This window comes from Ambystoma mexicanum, chromosome 11 (assembly GCF_040938575.1).
Source record: "Ambystoma mexicanum isolate Mex_15411 chromosome 11, UKY_AmexF1_1, whole genome shotgun sequence".
NCBI lineage: Eukaryota > Metazoa > Chordata > Amphibia > Caudata > Ambystomatidae > Ambystoma > Ambystoma mexicanum.
Window position 1 is genome coordinate 387,183,677 of NC_090934.1, and position 23,921 is coordinate 387,207,597.

At 47.0% G+C, this 23,921-nt stretch overlaps 1 protein-coding gene and 1 long non-coding RNA gene across 2 annotated transcripts in view; both read right to left on the reverse strand.

The window, feature by feature from the left end:
- Positions 1 to 9,512, reverse strand: part of LOC138503418 (uncharacterized) — a 36,127-nt gene extending 26,615 nt beyond the window's left edge. The window contains exon 1 of the long non-coding RNA XR_011279633.1: positions 9,496 to 9,512. This is a non-coding gene — a long non-coding RNA (uncharacterized lncRNA). The remainder of the gene's footprint in view (positions 1 to 9,495) is intronic.
- The window catches only part of PTPMT1 (protein tyrosine phosphatase mitochondrial 1), a 401,721-nt gene that overhangs the window by 332,954 nt on the left and 44,846 nt on the right, over positions 1 to 23,921 (reverse strand). The gene's annotated exons all lie outside the window — the stretch shown is intronic.

The following is a 23,921-nucleotide window of genomic DNA, read 5'->3' on the forward strand; positions in this document are numbered from 1 at the left end:
ACAGAAGTAGTAGGGTGCGATTTGTTCAGGAACCTCTTCCCATCCTCGTCAATCCATCCCTATCTTGCTGCTTGTGCTGTAAGGTTACTTATTCCTTCCTGTAGTATGGGTGTAGGAACTATATCCAGGAGTCTATAATGGTCACGATTTTCTAGTAAAATGCTTCCCGCCGGTAGTCTGATTTTCCCGAAAGGACTATTCCTCCTCCCTTATCCGGTGGTTTGATCAAGAAGTCAGAATGTTTGTCTAGATGTTTTATTGCTGCCCTCTCTTCTTTGCCTAAATTTTCTCTGGTGTAATTGTGATCCCTTAATGTGTTCTTTACTTCATTCAGTACGTTATTCTCAAATACACTCATCTCTGGGCTGATGGAGGATGGGGGGGAGGCATAAAAGTGGATGGTGGTTTAAGTCCTGTGACACTTCTATTGGTATCTCTGGTGTTTTCTTCTTGGTTACGAAAGAAATACTTTAGTTTTAATACCCTGAAAAACCGTCTCAGCTCAACTTCTTTTTGAAAAATCATCAGCTTCTTTCATGGGTACATAGCTCAACCCTTTAGAGTACCTTTACCTCAACTTCTGTGAGGGTATATTGTGTCAAATCGAAGATCGGGGCTACCAATTCTCTTCTTGTCGGTCGCTCCACTGACGTGTGCAGTCTCTGTATTCCGCCTGGGGTCTCGGTCACCTGTTCCTGTGTCTTTGCCCCCCTGAAAAAAACATTGTGGTGGTTCGTTCTGTAAACCTGACGTTGATGGATTATCGGCTCTGGTCTGTTCTGACTCACTTAAACTTGTAGTATATGAGGTATCGGAAAAGGTTAAACCTTGTTCTAGAGCCTCCACATTTTGTCCACATTTTTGACCATACCCTTTATTTTGCCTTCTGCCACGTGTAGCTGTGTAAAATGAATATTTTCATAGATGTGGTCATTCAAAAGTGTCCCCTTAAGAATGAGCACAAGATGATACGTGCGATAAAAGGAATATGTTACTGTGAAAACGGAAGCTTAGCCTATGATGATTCATCAGCGCACATAAACCACCATTAGAAAGAGGAAGGGAGATTCCTAATGAAATACTGACCGTAGAACATTGATCGTGTAACCTTGAACAGGATGAGAAGCACACATGTTAAACCAATGTAAAGAAAATTGAATGAAACACCCTATTGTGCAATACACAAGATCACACAAGAAGACTTTTGACTTAAAATAGGTATTAAATGAGAAACTCCAGTGTTCATTATTGTCCCTGTGCACCAATATACACTAACCCGTGGTCTAGAAAGAATGACGTTGGTGTCATATATAAGTATTTGCTCCATGAGAAGTGTGGTAAGTAGTACGAGACGGAGGGCGCATAAATAATTGTACAGTGAGTAAGACAACGGCGTTGAGCATAATGCACTAAATGCTACTGACTGATCTAGTAATGGCCATAACGTATGGGGAGAACAACAAGAAGATACAGAATGAGTAAAATAATCAGATTGAGCATGTTGCTTCAAATACATTGACTGGTCTAGCAATGGCCACTCGTTGAGACATTGATCCGATGTAAAGTAGAACTAGTCCCTTGTTTATGTTCACCATACGTGCATAACGCACCACGAAGGACCGATTTAGGTAAAAGAAACGAGCGGACATGAACAGGGGTTCACAGAATGGGACCCGTAGACTAGTGAGACTAAGGATTTCTTCATCTGTAGCACGACAAACAGGCCTTATATCATTAGACATCTCGTATAATGCGGCAAGCAAGAAAGTCTATTGCGGCCGTAATTGTCACTCAGCAGCATAATATACAGCACAACTGTGAAACGATTGCGCTCTCGAGGCATTTGAAGTTTCCGTCATACGAACGATGGCGGGGCACAGGCAGAATGCTATACTCCTTTTCATTTTTGATTTGTAATGCATGATAGGAACTAATACACCAAGTCTGTATAGTTACTGTACATGCAGCCCATGATTAGCAATTTAGCTATTGCCACGTTTAATTTTACAAGTTTACACTTTGTGGGATATCATGTGGTAGCGCCAGAGTGTGATCAGATATGCGAGCACAGCGCATAGAAGACAGAGGTATAATTTGTAACATGTTAATAATTAAGCATATCCTGAAGGAACCACTTATACATATATGCATTCACCACAATGGGTGGGAATCAACCCAACTGACTACCTTTGTGATTTATTGTAGGAAGAGAAGGCTGAATATGAAAGTGGCCAACAAGTGAAATTCCTTTTCTCTTAGCCTACTGAATAAGGTCAGTAGTAAGACAGATTAGCTTGATGTTAAACAGAGAGTGTCAATGGACACTAGATTAGGTTCTAAACCTGTGGTCTTTTTTATTTGTTTATTATTTTCGATAAGATGGGCGACATTTGGGTTAGAACATTGAAGATCAGAGAAAGAATTAAACTCTTGTCCTGATGAAGGATGCATGGAAATGTTTTGAGGAAACCTAACCCGGGATGGGGGTATTCCCGAAGTACTGGGCCGAAACAATGCAAAGTGTTGACATATCATCATTTTTTACATCCTTTAGTTAAAAGGGCATAGGGATAGTTGACATTAAGAATCCCACAGAGATTAAGAGGCTGAAGAAGAAAGTACAGGGTTCTGTCTTAACAAGAACCTACATCAGTAGATTGATAGTATAGAAGTACACGGTCTTAGGTGGTGAGGGAAGAAAAAAAATCATTGGGATTGGTTTCTTTTTCTGTATATGGTTTCTCTGATACTAGACGTTCATGAATCAACTGAATATCTGTGATAAATGTTTTGGTTAACAAAAAAAGCCTTTGGTACAAGAGAAAGGAGGGTACCTGACACTAACCCGTGATTGACAAAATGTGATGATGCACTTTATAAAGAAATGTTTTATGCAATATGTGCTTTTAGGAAAAGAATACCCTCCACAAAGGAGGTGTCTATATACTGAATAGAAAAGTTAACGTTTTTGTTGGTACAAAAACACCAGGGTCATGGGTTTATGGTTTTTGGGTGTAAGTTATTCCTATACATAATATTGTTGTTGCCCTATTACATCACAGACCCCCCCATAACAAAAAATTGAGGGTTTGGCCTATTGTTTACACTCTGTCACACACCTCTACCCTTTCTTAAGAGTCCCCTGAGTCCACCTCCCCACTCCACCTGAAAGCCATTTAGGTTTCCCCAGTTGCTATTTGGGACCTTCTCTCCCTCCAGACTTTTCTGCTCCAGACTACCCTGTGGAACTGCCCGAGAGGAACTTTTGGGTCATTAATAAGAAATATGTTCCTTGGCCCCATGTGCATACGAGTTTGAAGCTAACATTGGATAAGCAAGAGTTAAAAGTGGTTCCTGTGTATCCTTCATTAAACAGTGACCAGAAGCTACCACTGGGGAAGGAGGAGCCAGTTTAAAGCATTACCCAAATCTAACTTCCACATAAGATGCACATATATAATTGTGTCCATTATGTATTATCCTTAAAGCTTTAAAAGTCATATAGTAGTCACGAACATACAGAATTAAATTCACACAGGTGTGTTTGTTCAACATCAGTTGGTCTGTGGAGCCAAAAGTAGCGCCTGGTGGCTGTTGGTGGCATGCTAACCAGGCTCTACAAGGCACCAAGTAGAAGCTAAATAGCTCCCAGCTCCCCTCAATTTTGAACCCTGTACGGCATTTAGTCATTTGCTTCAACCAGAGATGTATAAATGATATCCTAATCTAGTTTATGATGGCATAAGGATTACATCCATCTCTTAAATCCAGCTAATTTACACCCCAACACCAGATTCTCTTGGGGGGGCGGGGGGTTCGGGTTTACAAGGACCTTGGTAATCCAGATCTTCTACCCACTTAAATGTGGGCCCTTGTCATATTGTGGGTTTAACCAGTCCCCATGGATGCAACAGGTGGCTATGGGATTTCCTGCCCGAGAGCTATGCATGGATAATGGTTAGGATGAATGGTGTTATGAGTGCTGCCTGAGTCCAAAGAGGCCCAGACCACATATCCCTGGATATAGATGGCACTCGAAAGATCTTTTTCGTTAGATCGCTGCAAGCATTTAGTGGTCGATGGTGGGAGTGTCCTTTGGCAGTTCTTCCCGTACCCTTCTTCTGGGGTATGATTTTCCTATGGGGGGACAGTCCGACTTCTGGTGACTGGAGATTGGGGATAGATCTTCAATAGGCCCCCACTTCCCACATTTTCTTTCTGGTCTTCACTTTCACCCAGGTCCTCTTCTTCAGGCTATTGTTAAAGCAGAACTGCCTTAGGTTGTTCTATGTCCTCCCTGGAGGACCTTTCCTCCTCCTCATCCTCCGAGAAGGCCTTCTGTACCAGGCGGAGCGATCAAGGCTCTGGGTTTCCCATGGTGGAGTTATTCCCTGAGGTTAATAGCTCCTTTCTGGACCCAGCGGGAGATTCTATGAGCATATGAACTCTGAGGTATTGATGGTTGATTGAACGGGATCTGAGTTAAGACTAGAGGACTTGCTAGTCTTACCTCCGACCCTGTCCAATTAACCATCAATACCTCAGTCACAGAATTCAGCGACAGTAGGCCCAGGTCTCTCCCATCCTCTTGACTCGGGTCCGAGTGCTTCCATTCCTGGTGGCTGGCAGGTTATTTGCGCCAAACCAGGCTCTACCGATGGATCAGGGGGAGCCAGGGGCGAGCCCTCCTCTTCTCTACTTTTACCCAATTGTTGTAACATATCGCATACCACAAGTTTATTAGTCTCTTGGCTTTCTAGTGACAACATCATGTAATGCCAACTTCCAATGATGCCATTGAGTGTCAAAGACTGACCAACACTCCTCGTAATGTCTTTTTCAGTGACATCTGTCGATACTTATGCAAATGCAGATATTTGCATGCCTTTTGCTGTACAGGGCCTCAGAAATCCCAAGATCAGCCTTGGGGTGAAAACAAACAGGTCAGCAGCTTATATGCGCAATGGTCATAGATTATTTTGTCTTGTATGTGTTTGAAATGCCATTTGCCACTAATATTACCATAAAAGTGGATATGGGATAAATAGGGGCACAGATGACAATGCATGCATTGCAGGCGGCTTCTGATGCGCCTCTTTAAAGTACCCCAGAAAACCATTTTGTAAAGTTGGCCACTCAACACAAAGGACTTCCATTTCAATCAGCCCACGCATGTGCGTTCATTTGAATGTTCAGGAACATTGGAGTACAACAGAGAGAACAGCTGTTTGCATGAGCGTTCAGTTGCATGTTCAAGGGCCAAGTATGCTCTGTTGCCCTACGAGTAAAATAAATTTCACATGGTCATCATGGGTTCTTGATCTCATCTGTCCTCTGACACTGGAAAGCTTTTTGAGAAAAAACCCTGGCTCAGACCCTCTGATGGTGCTGCAAGCCACGAAAACAGCCTGCCCCTGCCCCATGTGACAAATGCATCACTTGATATCCAAGCACAAAGTTACAAATCAACCATCTATTAAAAACTTGCTCTTATTCGATTATAATTTGGGTGACATGATCAGCCAATTGTAAAAACAGAGCAATATAGTCAAGGCCAGCAGTGTACAATCGTACACAGATGCAGTTACTTGTTACTTTTAAAGCAAGTATTTTGGGGAAAACACATGCATATCTACAGTTTAAAGTCAAGTCAAAAACAGTGTTAGAAGAGACAATCACAACTACTTTTTTTAACCAACTTTATTTAAAATTGGTTGCAATCACACAGCAAATTCCAACAATAGGACTCCGAAATAGGTTAATGCCCGATACAGCACATTCTTTGGCCATTCCCACCCTACCCACCCCACAATATCCAGCCCCATCCCTGTCCCCTCCCGAGCCCTGCCAGGACCACCGAGGCACAGGAATACCCTTGCAAGATGTGGCTTGTGCACCTGCAAGTTCAGGTCATACTCCAGGATCGGGGACCTAATGTCTGTGAACCAGTGTAGCACCCCTTCTTTGGCCACTGTGACCTTATCTGCCACCAGTAGGTCCCAGATTTTGACCCAACACAGAATTAACATCAGACTTTTAGGAGATTTCCAAGCCCGGGCAATCGTGATCCTTGTAGCTAAGAGGAGCTCGGTAATTAGTTTGGCCGTCACCCCAGACCTTAAGTACATCCCCGGAACTGGGACCCCCAATAAGGTTGCCTCGGGCTCCATCAGTAGTCTGAACCAGGTTTCTCCCAAAAGGTTCGAGCAAAGGGGCACTCCCACCACATATGTAGATATGTCCCTTGAGCCCCACATTTCCTCCAGCAAGATCGATCCAGCAAACTCCTGAAGAGGTGTAGCCGCACCAGGCTAATACCACTGGTATGTTAGCTTGAGGGAACACTATTTATTCCATATTAAGGCAACTTGGTGCGAAGCTGATCACGCTCAGCACGATTATCCAATGCTGGTAAGATTCTGTTGGCTACTGTTGTAAAAATTACAGGAACAATGATCATGAAGGGTTAGATTAGTTATGTTAATCTTGATTACTGTAATCAAGATTAAAATAACTAATCTAACCCTTCATGACCATGGTTCATGTAATTTTTAAAACAGTAGCCAACAGAATCTTACCCCAAGGATTTAAGCAGGCGCAGTAACCCGAGTTCAATTTTAAAATATCTCTCGACATAGATTGGTGGGTTTTATCGGAATCACAACTACTTCTAAGAACTGCGTGACTACAGAAACATACGGTTTTCTATTCAGGGAGCAACAGTTTTTTTGGTGGCTAGATGAATGTTTATTAAAAACTGTCACATTCAGGCTGTTGAGTATTTTTGGGGAATTTAAATGAATTTCATGTTCCACCCCATAATCTCATTTGCATGGATCCTCATCATTTACTGACTCTTTTCACCTTAGATCACCACATCCTCAAGCTTCTTCGTTAACAAGTCAAACCAAACATAGGACAGCACATTAAGGCCAATGCTGGAAGTGTTGTAAAAATGAATAGGCAGGAAAGTATACATTTTTGCATGCGTTTGTATTTTGACATCTCTCTGACCGGTCTCGGACCCTGTGAATAAAATGTGCATTTCTTTCTCTTTTTTAAACATGTGAAAGTGGGTTAAATATAAACTTCACACAATATAAACAAGTTCCTAATACAAAATATATAAAATACATTATTCAAATATATACATACAATATATTTACATTTCAACCCCAATCATATTTCATTGCTATTTAGCTTGCAAAGCAAACGTTTAGCTATATATCACAATAGTTGTTTATACAATTAATGAATACACAATTCAATAATCACTTTCTAAAACAATTGTATAGAACCATCTTTCAAATCAAATTATCAAAAATATATAATTTCTATAGAATTCAGAAAAACTATACAAAACCCAATTAATCAGGAGTTTAAATATTTTGCAGAAATGTTGCCACTGCTATTGAAAGGGGACGATATTGCCCTCTAAACAACATCGCCAACCACGTCTCAAGCGTCAGCGTTGTGTAATGGATTTAAAAAGAAAATCCATCAAATACCAAGGCCCTTCTCTCAGACGACTTGCAAACAAGTAAAATATGTCTTGTTTCCAGTTTGGTCAAGTTATTACAAAACCGTCAGCATCTTAATTGTGTATTCTATTTAGCTCTCGATCCCTGTACCTCACGCGTAGGCAAAAGGTTTAGATGTATTGTTAACATAACTCTCATTAGTGTCAGATCTAGAAATGTTAATAGGTAGGTCGGTAATTGATTAAAGCCCTTGCTTTAATTACTAAAATTTGCAAAGGCTTTGTATACCATACATTGTTCTAGTTTTTCTCCAGGTTTTTCTCCAAAGCCTTATTTTCAACTCCTGTGGATTCACAATAAGAGTCTCCAGTAATTAACTGAAGGGATTCATTTTTCCACTCCAATAAAATCTTGTCTGTACCCATTCTCAAGGCCTTCCCTAGAATAACAAAAATGGAGGAGTGATCTGCCATCAAGACCTTTCTAAGAGACACTAATCATTTCCAATAAACCATTGCTTTCAAAGATAGTAATCCCAATTCATATCGAATTAGTTCAATCAGGGCACTCTTCAGGATGCCCAATACTTTTTTCCAATAAAGACCTTTCAGAATGTTCCAATTGGTATGGTAATGTTTATTTATTTATATATAAATTGGCATTTGCCATAAAAATATCTGATCTGTAAGTTACTATTGGTACAACTTTTACATTAAAAAAATATGGTACACTGGCAAAATGGTACATTTTCAAAATGTCCACAAAATAAGCAAGCCCTGAGGCTTCAGACACCACAAATAATCTGAGAGATACAATATGTTTATTATCTTTTGGATCAGTGTTGAAGTTAAAGCCAGATAACGGTATATATCTACTTTAGAGAGGATTTTATCTGCAACATACCATTTATACTCCTAGTTCTTTTGCGCATTAGTGAACGCTAACAGTTATAACCATTATGTTTGATTTGCCTGCATTGACCAAATTGTTTTCTGCAGAATACGCTTGCAGGGCATACAGGGATCTTTGGAGGCACACTGGTGTTCTCACGATTAAAACCAAATCAGTGGCATACATAAAACAGCCATTGGATCCCCTGCCCCCCCATTATCATTTATAATAGCACAAAAGTATATTCCAAAATGTAATAAAAGCTAGGGTGAAAGAAAGCCGACAGCCATGTAATAGCATACATGCCAACATTCTGTGACCAAAAATCTATAGGATTGCGAGGAGGTAATGATAGGAATAGGGCGTGTCAGCAGCCCATTGTCATTGAATGAGGCGCCACCACGCCAACTCGGGGGAGCCCTTGAAAGACTCCCCCGAGCTGGCATGGTGGGGGGATAATGGTGCCTTTTGTCAAAGGCACCCGCGGCGGAGGGGCACATTTAGCCCGCAGCCGTGGGTGCCTTTTACATCAAAAGCCTGCATGCCACGCCTTCTCCTGCTACACCAGCTCTTGGGAGCATTTGAAAGACTCCCCCGAGCTGGCATAGTGGGGGGCTAATGGTGCCTTTTGTCAAATGCACCTGCGGCGCAGGGCTACATTTAGCCCGCCACCGTGGGTGCCTTTTACATCAAAAGCCTGCATGCTGCACCTTCTCCCGAAACGCCAGCTCCGGGGAGCCCGTGAAAGACTCCCCGAGCTAGTGAAAAGGGAAAATAAGGAAAAAAATGTTTTTTTTCAAAATCGGTATTTCTTGCCAATAAATCAGTAGGCAGTAGGACTGCTTAAACAGCGGTATCCTACCAACTAAATCGGTAGGGTTGGAAAGTATGTAATAGCCTAGCCAAAAAGTATTATGTTTTTAACATGTTACTGTTACTTTACAAATTTCACTATGCTTTATTTTCTAGAATGGGTATGTGTGGGCCCTGCAGGGGTTTGTGGTTGGCGACAAAACCTCCGGGAAAATCAAGACTTTACCTTTATTCCTCTTCTATGTTGTGAGGAAATCCATTTTTCTCATCCCTGAGCATAGTTTGTATTGTCATTTTAAAAAGCACTCACTTCCGGTCTCCTTAACCTCTGACCCCCTACATCCGCTGTCAGGAACCTATGGCAACAACTTCCGTATTTGGCTTATCGCCCTCACCTGGCGACTCATGCCCCGGAAGGGCAGCGCCCCCAATAACACGGTCTGGTCGATCCTGTCGTACCACTTCCGCCATGTTACCTTGTCCAACAGCACATTATAGAGAAGCGAGGGATAAAAAGCGATGCGTGCCAATGCAGACGCCATTGAATGGGAGAGGGGATTCGGTCAGTATTTCCTTAACTGCGCGCGCACCGGGTGAGGCGGAGTCTTATGCGGTGCACGCGCTGCCCGCCCCTACCCTCGAATGTAGCTCTTGTGTTTCCGCCGGCGCCATCGCACCCGTTCTGCGCATGCGTAACAGCCCAGCTATTGCAGCGCCCTGTGAAGTCACTTTGAGCGTCAGGGTGAGGGTCAACGTAACCCTATCTTTACAGAGCTTTGCTGTGTCCATCTCCACCGTTTATAAAAACATGTTATTTCGTTCGTCATCTCGCGCACTATAACCTGTATATATATTACACAAGTATATATATATATTTACAGAAAAGGCAGGTGTAATAATATAGAACACCCAGTGAGTTTCAAATGCAAATACATCTTGTCGCCGAGTTGAAATGGGTACAGTCGGAAACTTTTCCGAGGACTAGTGACTGTCAATGAGGTCATCCTTGTGCGGGTCCACTCTCAGCTTTCAACACATTAAACAGATTCAGCGTTCAACAAGGTCAGGAGTTCACTAGCCTCTGTCATAGCTCTCAACCTTTTTTCACATCAAGGCGGGTGAAAACGCCCGATTTATTTTGGGTTGAGGTGATAGCCCATTGAAGTGAATGGGCGTATGGGATTGTAAGGAGGGTGACATTTTTGTTAAAATTAATGTCGTATTGTATTTATAAACTAAAACATACTGTCTCACGTGAGGCTAAATAAACACAACATAGAAAGTGGAAACTTGTCAGTGCTGACTCAGTAAACTTGAGTCTCTGTGGCTGTTGTCTACATTTCCGTTTGGCGTTCTTCTGTACCCACAGAGCGTTGCGCTGGCTCATTTAGTAAGACTGAGCCTGTGTGATATGCAACAGAGTCTGTGGCTCCAAGAGGCAAGTGAAACAGATGAGCTGGCAGGTATCTGGATGCTTTTTGCGGGTGACACCCGCCAAAAGTAAGTGAGTTGAGAGCTATGGCCTCTGTCTTGGGGATGACATACTCATGGAAGCCAGCGGGGAAACGTTTGGTGCCGGTCCTGAACGTGGTTTAGGTTAGCAATTTAAGTAAACCGTAGATACATGGGCGCATGTACACAAGGAATGTTGTTGCAAAATGGTGATACCCTTCTCCAGCCAATAAAACCACTCAATCCAGCCGTAAGTCATTACAGATTAGGACTTGGCAATGCTTTTAAAAGAGATGGTATTAAGGAGCCAGCGTTACCCTATTTTAAAGAACCTTCAGAGATGTACCTGTACCATCTTCAATTGTCACCTGCATATATATTTATCTGTCATATACTAATGTATTTATTCCTAGAAGGAAAGTAAGTAATGTCCTTTGAAAAATAAGACTGTCTGGGCTGGAAGGCCCCCCCTCTAAGCTCTAAGGTATGTCCGTGACCTGTGTACACTGATGATTGTTGTGTTGAGGGAGGCCACCCGTGCCTCGGGTGGCCCACACGCACTCACAGCAGGCATGCACACACACACATGGAAGGAGACACGGGACGCGCTGTTGCTCGTTACGCGTCCCGGCGGCAACTGCCATGGTACGCAGTTTATTTTAACCTGCGCATGCGCGGGCCCAAAACGAGGCTCGCGCATGTGCGCACAAACTAACTGGGACGTCACATCCCTTTTTTTCCTTAACGACAAACAGTATAACACTCGGGGTGCGCAGGCTCCCCTGAACTTGTAAACATGAATACGTTGTCTCACCAAACTGGAACGGCCTCTCTTGCGATGGGCTCAGTCCCCTGAGTCCAGGACGTAGTCCTTGAGACGAACCGGTGGCTTGCGATCCCGGCGGACGGGATACCGGGGCGTGACCGTCGGCAGGGGGGCGGTCACAGTCTCCAGCGGGAGTGCACTCGCTCGCTGGCACGTCCTCGTGCGCTCTGGGGCTCCTTTCCGGACTTAAAGTCTCACCCGGGGTCTGGGCTTCATCCGGCGTGTCCACTTTCTTGAACAAGGACCGGTTGCGGGTGGCGGTGCCACGCTCGCACGCTGCCGTCACCATTGTCCCTTTCACATGCGTTACCTTCCAGGGGCGATGTTCAAAAGGTAGAGACAGTTTGCCTTCCGGGTGCCGATTCCGAACCAGCACCGAATCTCCAACCTGCATTTCCGTTTCTCGCAAACCCCTCCTCTCACTTTCCTTCTTGTTGCGCAACTCCCTTTCCTCCTGAACTTTCCTGTCATCAATGACCCCGGGCCCTCGGCCCTCCACTTCCGGTAGCATTCCCCTCGGGCACCGCCCAAACAGCGCCACTGCGGGAGCAACCCCAGTGGACTGGTGGGGCGTTGCTCGATATTCTCGCAGGAATTCCACGAGCTTCGTCAGCAGGTCTTCACCCCCACTGGCTGAAATCCTCAGTACCTTGTTGAGCGTCCGCATCATTATTTCGGCCTCTCCATTAGCTCGTGGCCATAGTGGAAACACCCGGCGATGATGTATCCCCCTTTCTCGGAGGAATTGGGCAAACTGGCTGCCAGTGAATGGGGGTCCATTGTCTGAACACAGTATGTCCGGGAAGCCATGCGTTGCAAATATTTTGTCCAACGCTCTGGTGGTGAACTCCGTTGCAGTCGACTCCACCACCTCTACCTCAGGGTATCTCGACCACTGGTCGACGGCCACCAGGAAGTACATGCCTCGACCCGTCGAGCCAAAGTCCACATGAACAGTCCCCCATGGCTTTGTGCTGCGCTCCATCGAGCATATTGGTGGGGCCTTGTCTCCTGGGGTTGCCGCTTGGCAGGACAGGCATCTTCTCACGAAATTTTCAACCTCGCCCTCCAACTCTGGAAACCAGACCTTGGGCCTCAACCTCGCCTTGGTCTTGACGACCCCTTGATGACCAATGTGCGCCAGTTCCAACACCCTTTTCCTTAGCGCCTGTGGTATGACAATTTGTCGCCCTCTGAGGAGGAGTCCAACATCAGAGACGGATAGCTCGTCTCTAACTCGCCAGAGCGCTTGCAGGTCCCTCCGTGCCTCCTCGTGGCGCCGTGAGTTATTGCGCAGCACTTCCCTCCAATCTCCGCTCTTCACCGCGGCTTTGATAATGCCAAAGACCTCATCGTTGGAGGATTCCGTCGCCATGGCCAGTCTCGAGAGAGCCATTGGCAGTGCTCCTTCCACTACCTGACAGAGCAAACCTTGGCAATCCTCTTCACCGCTCTCCAATTCAGCATTCTCCTTGTTGGGATGGCGCGACAGATAGTCCGCTGGGTTGTTGGTTCCCAGTCTGTATATTAGCCGCACACCGTATTCCATGAGGGCCAACATCCACCTCTCAATTCTTGGTGGCGGTTTTGACGAAACTCCCGCCAATATGGGCAATAGCGGTTTGTGGTCTGTCACCACCACGACAGGCTTGCCCAAGATGTAGAGGTGGAAGTGGCGACAGCCCCACAGGATGGCCAGGGCCTCCCTCTCAATTTGCGAGTGCCTCATCTCGGTACTGGAAAGGGCTTTACTCGCGTTTGCAATTGGCCGCATGTCCCCCCTTTTGTCAGGCTTTAGCAACACCGCCCCCACCCCTACAGGGCTGGCATCCACTACAATCTCAGACTCCACCGATGGATTGAAGTACGCCATCGTGTCTTCATCGGACAGGGCATTTTTGAGAGCTTGAAATGCCTCCTGTTCTCGGGCTTCCCACTTCCATACAGCATCATTTCGCGTCAGTGCCCTGAGTGGTTCCGCCAGCGAGGCCAAACTCTTAATGAAGCGCCCGCAGAACGTCACCATACCCAGGAAACTCCTTACCTCCGTGGGAGACTGTGGTGCGGCGGCTTCCCGAATGTCTCTAATCTTTGCCGGGTCAGGCGACACGCCGGCGGCGTGAAAGATGAATCCGGAGAATCCAATTCGGTCTTTAAAGAATTCACACTTTTGACGGAGTAGAGTGAGACCCAGATCGTGCAGTCTCTTTAGTGTGTCCTCGAGCCTTTTCATGTGTTCAGCTTCAGAGTTGGCGAACACCAAAATATCGTCACTCATGTTCAACACGCCTTTTAGGCCTGCAAAAGCTCCCCTGATGGTGTTTTGGAACACCTCGGCGGCCGACGAAATGCCAAAACTCGGGCGTTTGAACTGGTAGAGACCCTCGTGCGTCGTAAATGTGGTGATGAAACTCGAGTCCGGGTGTAGCTCGAGCTGGTGATAGCCAGCCCGCAGATCCAACTTAGAGAACACTTTCGCCCCCTGTAGCTCCGCTACGATGTCATCCAGGGTTGGCGTCAGGTGTCTTTCCCTTTTGGTTGCGGCATTAGGGAGGCGCATATCTACGCAGATTCTCACCGCGCCAGGCTGTTTCGGCTTGGGCGCGACCACTATTGGTGACACCCAGGGCGTAGGCCCTTCCACCCTCTCAATGATGTCCATGTTGACAAGCGACCGCAGCTCCTCCTCCACCTTCTCCCTTAGATGGAATGGGATCTGCCTATGCTTCAGGGCTGTTGGCCTAATTGAATCGTCAATGTGCAGACGCACAGGGGGCGCCTTCAACTTTCCGACCCTTTCGAAAATGCCCCCAGACTTGACAAGCAGTGATTCAATGTCCGTCAAATAAACCTCATATGCGAAATGAACCAGGTTCAGTGCTTCAGATGCTGCACAGCTAAGTAACGAATGGGGACTCACATCCGTGACAAAAAATCTTGCCTTAATCGTTTTTCCTCCCTTGGATACAGGAGTTATGAACACGCCCTTGATTGGCAGCAGAGTTTCCCCGCTGAATGTGAATATTTTTGCCGCTGACCTGTCCAGTGTGGGAGGGCCTGGAATTTTCTGATAGTGTTCTTCCGCCAGCACTTGTGTCGGTACTCCTTGTATGTCCACTACACACTTGGGCTGTCTCTTTCTCTTGACTCCAGAGGCAATGTTTGAAATGAAGAACACTTCGTCCTCATCTTCCTCTTCCTCCTCGGCCAACTGTAGTCTTTGCATTTCCTGCTCCAGGGCCGCGATGCTCCGTTGTCGTCTTGACCCGCACCCCCGAACTCTAGCCGGGCCTCTCTGTACAGAGACGGGAGCAGGGGCACGACACATTCTCGCATAGTGTCCCGGGCCATTGCACCTGCCACACAATCTTGATTTTGCCGGACACTCCTCCGAATGAGGCAAATCATACCCACAGTCTTGACAAATCAAGTTAGACCCATGTGGTGTTTGAGTCCCTTCCCTTCTCTGGCCCCACTTGTCTTTCGATCCGGCTCGCTTGCCGATGGCAAACGCATCCTCAGATGCGCCCGGTCGCACTGCGGCGTCCATCTTGGCACCTCTCGCTTCCGCCAGCTCATACGTTCTGCCACTGTCTAGTATTTGTTGTAGAGTCCACCCTGGCTCTCTCAGTATTTATCTCCGTAGTTTCCCAGATCTACACCCTTGGATAACCTGATTATGTATCATCAACTCCTCATTGTCCCATCGACACGTGGTGGCCATCAGCCGCAGTCTAGCACAAAATCGATCCAGGGATTCCTCTTCCTTCTGTTTTTCCCAGCAGAACAGGAATCTTTCGAAATCAACATTGGAAAGTGGTATGAAGTGATTCTCCAATGCAGCCTTGACGGCATCATATGTGACTACTTGCAGGTTAAGAGATTCATATATGCGAATTGCGTCCAGACCTGCGGAATACAACAGGGTTGCCCTTTTTGCATCATCGTCAGTTATCCCCGTTGCTGTGAAATACATATCAAGTTTCTTGATCCATAGCAACCACTTTGGACCTAATTTCGACGGGGGACCTGATACATCAAATTCTTGCATTGGTAGCAACGACCCCTGTTGTGCTCTCGTCACTACTGCCGCAGTTCCTCCTTCGTCATCACTTTCTGCCATGTTCACAGGTCGCACAGGCACCTCTTAATGTCTCAGAGGCCGCAAAACTGACTGGGCTTGATTTCACACGTACCTCAGATTGCTGCTTGCTAATCCACCACCTTGTCGTGTCTTACAGCACTCCTCAACAGAGTGTCTGTGTTGAAAAAAAAGTCGTCCTCAGGGCTCTGGGGCGACCAAAAGTTCCAAAAATTGCTTGGTTGCACTTAAACAGCAGCGCTCGAGCACCCTTTCAGGCCGCTACTGCTGTGTGCTTGCCTTTCGACATTACCGGAATGTTCGCGCCGGGTCCGTGCTTCCATCCAACGTAGCGTCGCTGATTTATTTCACTGCCGTGTATATGAGGCGAGCGCTACGGCGGTATCCCACCTCATCGCCAGTTGTTGTGTTGAGGGAGGCCACCCGTGCCTCGGGTGGCCCACACGCACTCACAGCAGGCATGCACACACACACATGGAAGGAGACACGGGACGCGCTTTTGCTCGTTACGCGTCCCGGCGGCAACTACCGTGGTACGCAGTTTATTTTAACCTGCGCATGCGCGGGCCCAAAACGGGGCTCGCGCATGCGCGCACAAACTAACTGGGACGTCACAATGATTATTTCCTGCGGCTGGCACACCCCTACCTTCCATTTGGCAATTGCACTTTCCTCACAGGTCCAATAGCCTTTCCAGTGGACCAAATATTCCACTTGTCCTCTTTGATAGCGTAAGTCTCTTATCTTCAGGTATCTCCACGATGGGGACCGTGAAGAACGTTTGTAGGGGTCTTCCACATACTCCCAGAGGAGAGAGGCATGGAACAATTGATGGATTTGATGCAGACTGTGGGGTAATCGTAGTTTGAAAGTGACAGGGTTGATCCTTTCTATGATGGAAAAAGGGCCCAAATACCGTAGTGACAGTTTAGAGGGGCATACCCATCAGGGCAGGTACTTGGTAGCCAACCAGACTTGGGAGCCCTCTTTCCAATCCAGTGTTTTCCGATGATGTTTATCGGCTTGTACTTGTCAACAGACCTTGCTTTCTTGTAGGCTCTGGTGAGCCAATTTATATGCCTCTGCTATGTTTGCTAGAACCGAGTTAGCTAGGTATGTCCGTGCGCAGAGATGCCTGGGAAAAAAGGTGAGTGGATGTTGGCCTTAATTGCAGAAAAACTGACTGATGCCCTTTGCGGAGTGTGATGCATTGTTGTAGGAATCCTCTGCTGTGGGCTGGAGAGATACCCAGTTGTCCTGCTGGAAATTGGTGAAGCAGTGGAGGTACTGTTCAAGGGTGGCGTTGAGTTCCGTCTGCCCGCTGGTCTGGGGATGGAAACCAGACGAAAGGGCTCTCTCAATGCCAAGCCGCTCACAGAACGCTTTCCAGAACCTGAAGGTGTATTGACTATCTCAATCGGAAATTATCTTCACGGGCAGCCCGGGCAGGGAAAGATGTCTCTAGCGAAGACAGTCGCCATACCAGCTGCCGAAGGCACCCCTGTCAGGGGAGAGAAGTGAGCCACCTTCGGGAATCGTCTACTGTGACCATGATACAGCTACAACCTTTGGAAGGGGGGAGATCCACAACATAATCCGTGGTGATATGGCTCCAGGGACAGGAAAGCACAGGTTCGTGTTCCAACAGACACACTGGTCTGTGTGTACTGTATTTGCTCCGGTTACAGGTAGGGCAAGCTATAGTGTACTTCTTGACCTCAGTAGCGAGACCTGGCCACCAGAAGCTCCTGCGAATGAGGTCTAATATATTGGACACCCCTCAACGTCCTGCAAGGGTACTATTGTGGCACCAGGACAACGCCTGGTGACGAGACTCCTCATTGGGAAAGAATAACCATTGGTTGACAAAGACTAATCCTTCCTTGTTGAGCACCTGGTCTTTGGATGATATCCTTGGCAGAATGACCTCCGAATTGGTGGCTTCTCTGACCTTTTGGGCAAAGGTGGAAATCTGGAATACAAATTGGTTGCGTGGAAAGAAGTATTCGGGACAGTGTTCAGAGCAGAGACCAGGGATGGGAATGCGAGATAAGGCATCTGCCAGAATGTTCTTGCTGCCAGGTAGGTATGTGATGGTAAAGTCATATTGTGATCTTGTGCAAAAAAATGCGCCCATCTGGATTGCCGTAAATTGACACTCTCCATTTGTTGGAGGACTTTCAGGTTCTTATGGTCGGTGCAAAGCAGAAATGGGTGACTACCACCTAGGAGTACATTTTGCCATTCTTCACAGGCTATTTTCATGGCTAACAACTCCTTCTCTATAACAGAGTAGTTGGCTTCACTGGGTGTGAGTGTTTTTGAGAGGTAGGCTGCCGGATATTCTTCAACTTCTTGTAGCAAGGCTGCCCTGATGGCTGTAGAAGAAGCGTCCGATTCCACAATAAATGGAAGGGAAAGTTTGCTAATCCCAAAAATCTTTGGATGTCTTTCACTGATGCAGGAGAGGGCCACTTCAGAATGGCTGTCACCATAGCTGGGTCCGTCTTCACTCCCTGTTATGATAGGATAAAACCCAAATAAGGCACCAAAGTGACTTGGAGCTGACATTTCTCAGGTTTGACAAGTAGGCAGTGATCTTGAAGTCGTTGAAGCACATCCTGAAGGTGTTTATGGTGAAGTTGAAGAGAAAACCAGGATATCGTCCAGGTAGACAATTGTGGTATATAGAATGGTAGATCTCAAAACAAACAGTCCATAAACTGTTGAAAAATGACCAAACATGGTCTGAAATGCGGTCTTCCATTCATCCCCTGCTCGAATTCCTATGAGGTGGTAGGCGCGCCTGAGGTCGAGTTTGGAAAAAATTACCGCTCCCTGCACAGCTTCTAATATATCCTTGATTAAAGGCATCGGATATTGGTCTCGTGTGGTGACTCAGTTGAGACACCGATAGTCGATGTAAGGCCTGAGCTCGGAGGAATCCCGTTTGGGTATAAAAAACAACAATGCCCCGGCTGATGGACGAGATGGTTGGATTAGACCGTTTTGGAGGTTGAAGTCCAAGTACTCCCGTAGCGCCTTCTTCTCCTTCAATGACAATACATTCTTCCAAACGGTATGAGTGCCTCTGGAAGGAGATCGATGCCGCAGTCTTCCGGTCTATGTGGTGGCAGGTCTTGGGGATTTTTATCTTGAAAGACTTCCTGGAATTGGGATAGCTCTGTGGACACACAATGTATACCCTGGGAATCAGGAAGACACGTGGTAACTGCCTTGATGGCTTCGTAGGTGACTTCTGGCAGGCAAGAACGGCGACAGTGAGCAGAGGTGACCTCTAGTTGGTTCTTGGTCCAGTCTATGGAAGGGTTGTGTCTGCGCAACCAGGAGATTCCTAAAATGACGGTAAAATGTGCAGCATGGATGATATCAAAACTGATTGTTTCCTTGTGCTGGAGGATAGAAACTGAAAGGTCTTCTGTGGTGTGGGTTATAGGACCGGAACTGAGGGCCTTTCCATTGACCCCTTCCACCTTTTGACCTTCTTTTTCAACTCGTTGAAGACCCATCTTCTCGGCCGAGATGGTATCCACAAAATTTCCGCCCGCTCGGCAGTCGATCGGGACTAAAGAGTCAATGGTTCGTAGCTGGATTGATAGTTGGATGGCAACAACCATCAATCGATTGTCTTCAGTAGTGGTAGGTGATGAGACTGCCATCGTAACATAGAGACTGGGCACAGCACCTCGAAAACTCGTCCCACCTAGCTCCGAGGTCATCCGTTTCCAAGACGGCGGGGAGGCACCTCTGGACAATCTCAGAGAAGATGTACGTCTGATCCGCAGTACACGCAAAGACCGTTGTCTCTACGTCGTTTGCGTTCTTCAGTGATCAACTGGGTCAGAGCCGCCCCTGTCTGCATGGGTTCCTTATTGCCTGATTGCACAGGTGAAGGGGAGGATGTAGGCAGGTCTGTAACCAAGGACAGGCCTCTACCCTGCAGACCCGCTGATAGAAGATCTGAGAACGAGGCAGGCTGTGTGGTTCTGGCAAGCTCGTCCTTTATGTCTTCCCTTTGTCCACATCGAAATATGGTATACTGAGCTGCTTCAGGATAGCCAGTGTCTGAAGCCAGTTTCTTGGAAGTGTGTGATATACGTCAGCAGGTCAGAGGTACCTTGCCTTACATCCAAAAGCTCTTTGCAGGCGACGTATGTGGTCTCTAGTATTTCGAACGTCTGTTTGAGGAGATTCAGGAACACTCCAAAGTCTTGCGGAACCGGGTTAGCACCGGTGACTATTGGGGTAGCCCAGGCCAAGGCATTGCCGGTCATGTTAGAGACCATATAGCCAATTCGGGCATGGTCAGAGTAGTAAGTATGAGCCCTGAAAGTAAAATGAGCCATACAGGCCTCCACAAATTCCTTTAGCCTCTTGGTGGAGCCATCGAATTTCCCAGAAGCCAGAGCCATAAGGGGTAGTTCTGCTGCGTGTTGGTCTCTAGCAGTTACAAGTTGTCGCAACACAGTGTTTTCCGTTTTCAAGTTTTGCACTTCGTGAGAGAGTCCTTGCACAGCAGTGATTAGCTCTTGGATTTGTTCCGCAGTGGCCATTGGCACTTCTTGTTGGCGTTGCAAACTGTCACTATTGGTAGGTTCATATGGTTTGTCACTCAATTCAGTCAACTCCCCCTCGTCCTCACCTGTATCACTGGAGCTTGTTTGTTGGTTCTTGCCTCGCCCTCTTCTGAAGCTTTGCTTTTTTTGGAAGAGATATAGTCTTCCCCGGTGGGAAGCCACTATGTCTGCCTTGAGACAAAGGGCGGGCTAGTGGCCCCTTCCCTGAGGAAACCGCAAAAGGAAAAAGCCAGTGCTAGCAGAAAAAAACTCTTGTCCAGCAGATTGCAGAAGGTCGGTGTGGCGAGTTCTCCAGTAGCTGCAGGGTCCACAAAAGTAGGTATCCAACCGGGATTCCAGGTGTGAGGATCAGGTATGGTCACTGCGAGGTGGTCCGAGAAACAGAGATCCAGGTAGGTGAACGAGTGTGCAGGGCTTTTGGGAGAGCCGGTTGAGGAATGACACGGGGAGCGTGTCGGAGTGAGAAAACTTCACATTATAGCATTATAGCTAGAGCTTGAAGAGAGCGAGTCCGAGAGAGCCAGGAGAGGAGGGCATGGAAAAGAGAAGACACGTACGGCAGAAATGTGCAGGAGAAAAGAGGAAGGTAAGAGAAGCACAGAAGCAGAAGCAAGCAAGAGTCAAGGGGGACTTCAGGGGGAGCCGCGGAGAACAGCAATGCAAAAATGCTCAAGTTGAGCAGAGAAAAAGTAACAGGAGGTGCAGGGCTCGTAGGATCTCCGAAAGCGGAAAACAGTGTCTCGCCCAAAGAGGAGGGATCCGAATGTGTTGCAATGCGCAACGGCCGCCAGGTGCTGGCTGGCTAAGGCAAACGCTGAAGGCGGTGTGCAGGAAAACGTGATGTGCCAAATCAATGGCTATCTCCACCAATTCCACACGCGCTAGTCTTGCAGGCGCATGACAACGCCACAGGGAACGGCTTAATTTGGTGAATGACATAATGCAGATAGGTGTCTGCAATGGAGTGTTAGGGTTATTGGCTCCCAGCAGAATGGCGTGAAAGATAGTCAGCCGGGTTCTTGTCTTTCACCGGTCTGTGGCAGATGGTGAATTTTTAGTCCTGGAGTCGGAGGCCCCATCTTGAAATGCATGGTGGCATACAGGCTTTTGGGTTCTGTGAGAAACCAGAGGGTGTCTCACCCACTAATCCCCAGGGATCTCTCTCTCAGGTGGCCAGGGCACGGTCATCGTCTTTAGATCCAGACCCTGGGGGTTGACCAGTGCGGGAGGATCACCTGGGTGAGGAATCTTCAGGGAGTGGGGGTGAGGCAGCTGATGGTGAGGCACGTTATTCCCCCCTTTTTTGTTCATCAACCCTGACCTATTTTGTAGGATATTCCAAGGTCCCAATTCCCCCCCCTTTTTACACAAACACTGGGCCGATGAAGAGGGTGACTGAGATTAACAAGACTAACTCTCATACATCGTACTGGACATGTCCCATTAATTGGGTCAGGTGAAGTCAGGCACTTAACCTCAAGTGCATACACCTGATACCAATTAGCTCTCTTCACACAGATAAAAGGCAACACCTAAAGACATACTAGGAGCAAGGCGGGATATGAGTATGTGCAGACTTCCGGGGCAAAGGCTAACCTACTGGGGCAGAGCAATGGACCAAGGGACGAGAGCAGCGGGTTGAAAACCCCAAGAGTTCCATACTGGAGGTCATTGCCTCCGACAGGCCTCGAAAGACACGTGGAGGAGGCCAGATCCCGCAATTAAAGACTGCATTGTGTTTCAGGACGTCAGTGACCCTCCCGGGTGAGCGGCAGAGTTGGAGAGAGGAGGCCAAGCCTGTGGTACTAACCTTGACTTGTGAATGGGAAATCGTAAGACAGAGAGAAACGTACACAGCCGGTGAGTTACCAAGTGACCTGAGAGACCGATGTGTGTTAAAGAAAGTTTGAAGTGGCAACATTGTATCGCAAGTGAAGGCTGCACACGTGGGGACGAGACGCAAAGAAAGGCAGACCTGTGAATGAACATTTGAAGTAAGGACTACTGTGAACTCAGCAATACTGAGTAACAGAGTGGTCCGGCGAAAGGAAGTAACCCGTTCGAAAGTCTCTGTTAAGGTACATTGTTTGTAGCAATAAAAGCGAATGAACTGCAAAAGCAAAATAAGGAAAATTAACCCAGAGAGACAGGAAGAGTAAGAAGCTGAAAAGTGAACGTTGAGTCGAATTGGTCTTGCTGAGGTCTATAAAGAAACCCACGCACATTCGAAAGTCTTCGAAATCCAAAGGCGGTCTGAGCCCGATTGAGAGAGACCTGAAATTGGAGCCAAGGTGGAGTTTGCAAGAGCTACACCCTTTACTACTTCTGCTGATTCTGTGGTTTTACTTTGAAGCCGAGAAATTAGTGCTAAATAATTTGCTGCTGCCACTTTAAGGACCTGCTGCTCTCCACTTCGCCCGCTGTGGTGACCCGCTTCTTGCTCATAAAATCCTTGCAGGAAGCGAAGCGGAGCAAAGTTGGAGCCAGGGTGGAGTTTGCAGGAGTTTGCGGGAAGAGCATGGGAGAAAATGCTGAAAGTCCCAAGTCTCACCAGAACACAGACACGTCTACAGGTGTTATGACTTGATGGTCGTGAAGATTATGGGGCCTCTGTCCACAAGTTCCACTCAGAAAGATACAAATAACTTCCTGAGCGATCCTTGAGGCCACAGGTTTTTTGAGTGCCGAAGAACGGCAGGAACCAGGAACACCGGTGACCCCTCGACCACTCCAGGAGAGCGGGATAGAGCGTCTGCTTTACCATGAGACAGACCAGGACGATGTTTCACAACAAAGTCATAGGCTGCGAAGAATAAGTGCCAGCGCACCTGACGACTGTTGACGCATTTCAGGGATGCAAGATCTTGCAAATTCCTATGATCAGTGAAAACCGTGACTTGGTGTTTGGCCCCCATGAAATGGTGCCTCCATACCGATCTTTAATCGCCAAGAGTTCCTTTTCGGTAACTGTATAATGGGACTCAGTAGATGTAAACTTGCGTGAATGGTATGCTACAGGGTGTAAATGACCAGAGGTTGGGCAGGGTTGTGACAATACCGCTCCCAAAGCAAAGGATGATGCGTCTGCCTCGACAACGAATGGCAACTCCGGATCTGGGTGTTGTAGGACCGGAGCTGAGGTAAACGCAGATTTCAAGGACTCAAAAGCGGTCTGATGTTCGGGGGTCCAGATAAATGGGGCACGTGGACTGGTCAATTTAGTTAATGGTGCCACTTTAGTAGAAAAACCAGGGATAAATCGCCGATAAAAATTGGCAAAGCCCAGGAAAGACTGTAAAGACTTCAAGTTTACCGGGACCGGCCATTCCAAAACGGTTCGTACTTTAGACTGATTCATAGTCAATCCACCCGGTGGAAACCCAGAAATTCGACTTCTTTGGTATGAAACTGGCACTTCTCAGGCTTGGCAAATAGCGCATTCTTGCGCAAACGGGATAGGACTTCTTGGACATGAAGGATGTGTTTGTCTAAAGAGGAGGAAAAGATCAGAATGTCGTCCAAATAGACCACCACATAATTGTCCAGAATGTCCCCAAAAACCTCATTCATAAATCGCTGGAAGGTGGCAGGGGCGTTGCACAAACCGAAGGGAATCACCATGTATTCAAATAAACCCTGTCGGGTGCAAAACGCCGTCTTCCACTCATCCTCTTTGCGGACACGTATCAAGTTGTATGCTCCCCGGAGATCTAATTTGGTGTAGATGGAGGCGTGTGTTAATCTATCCAAGAGTGGTG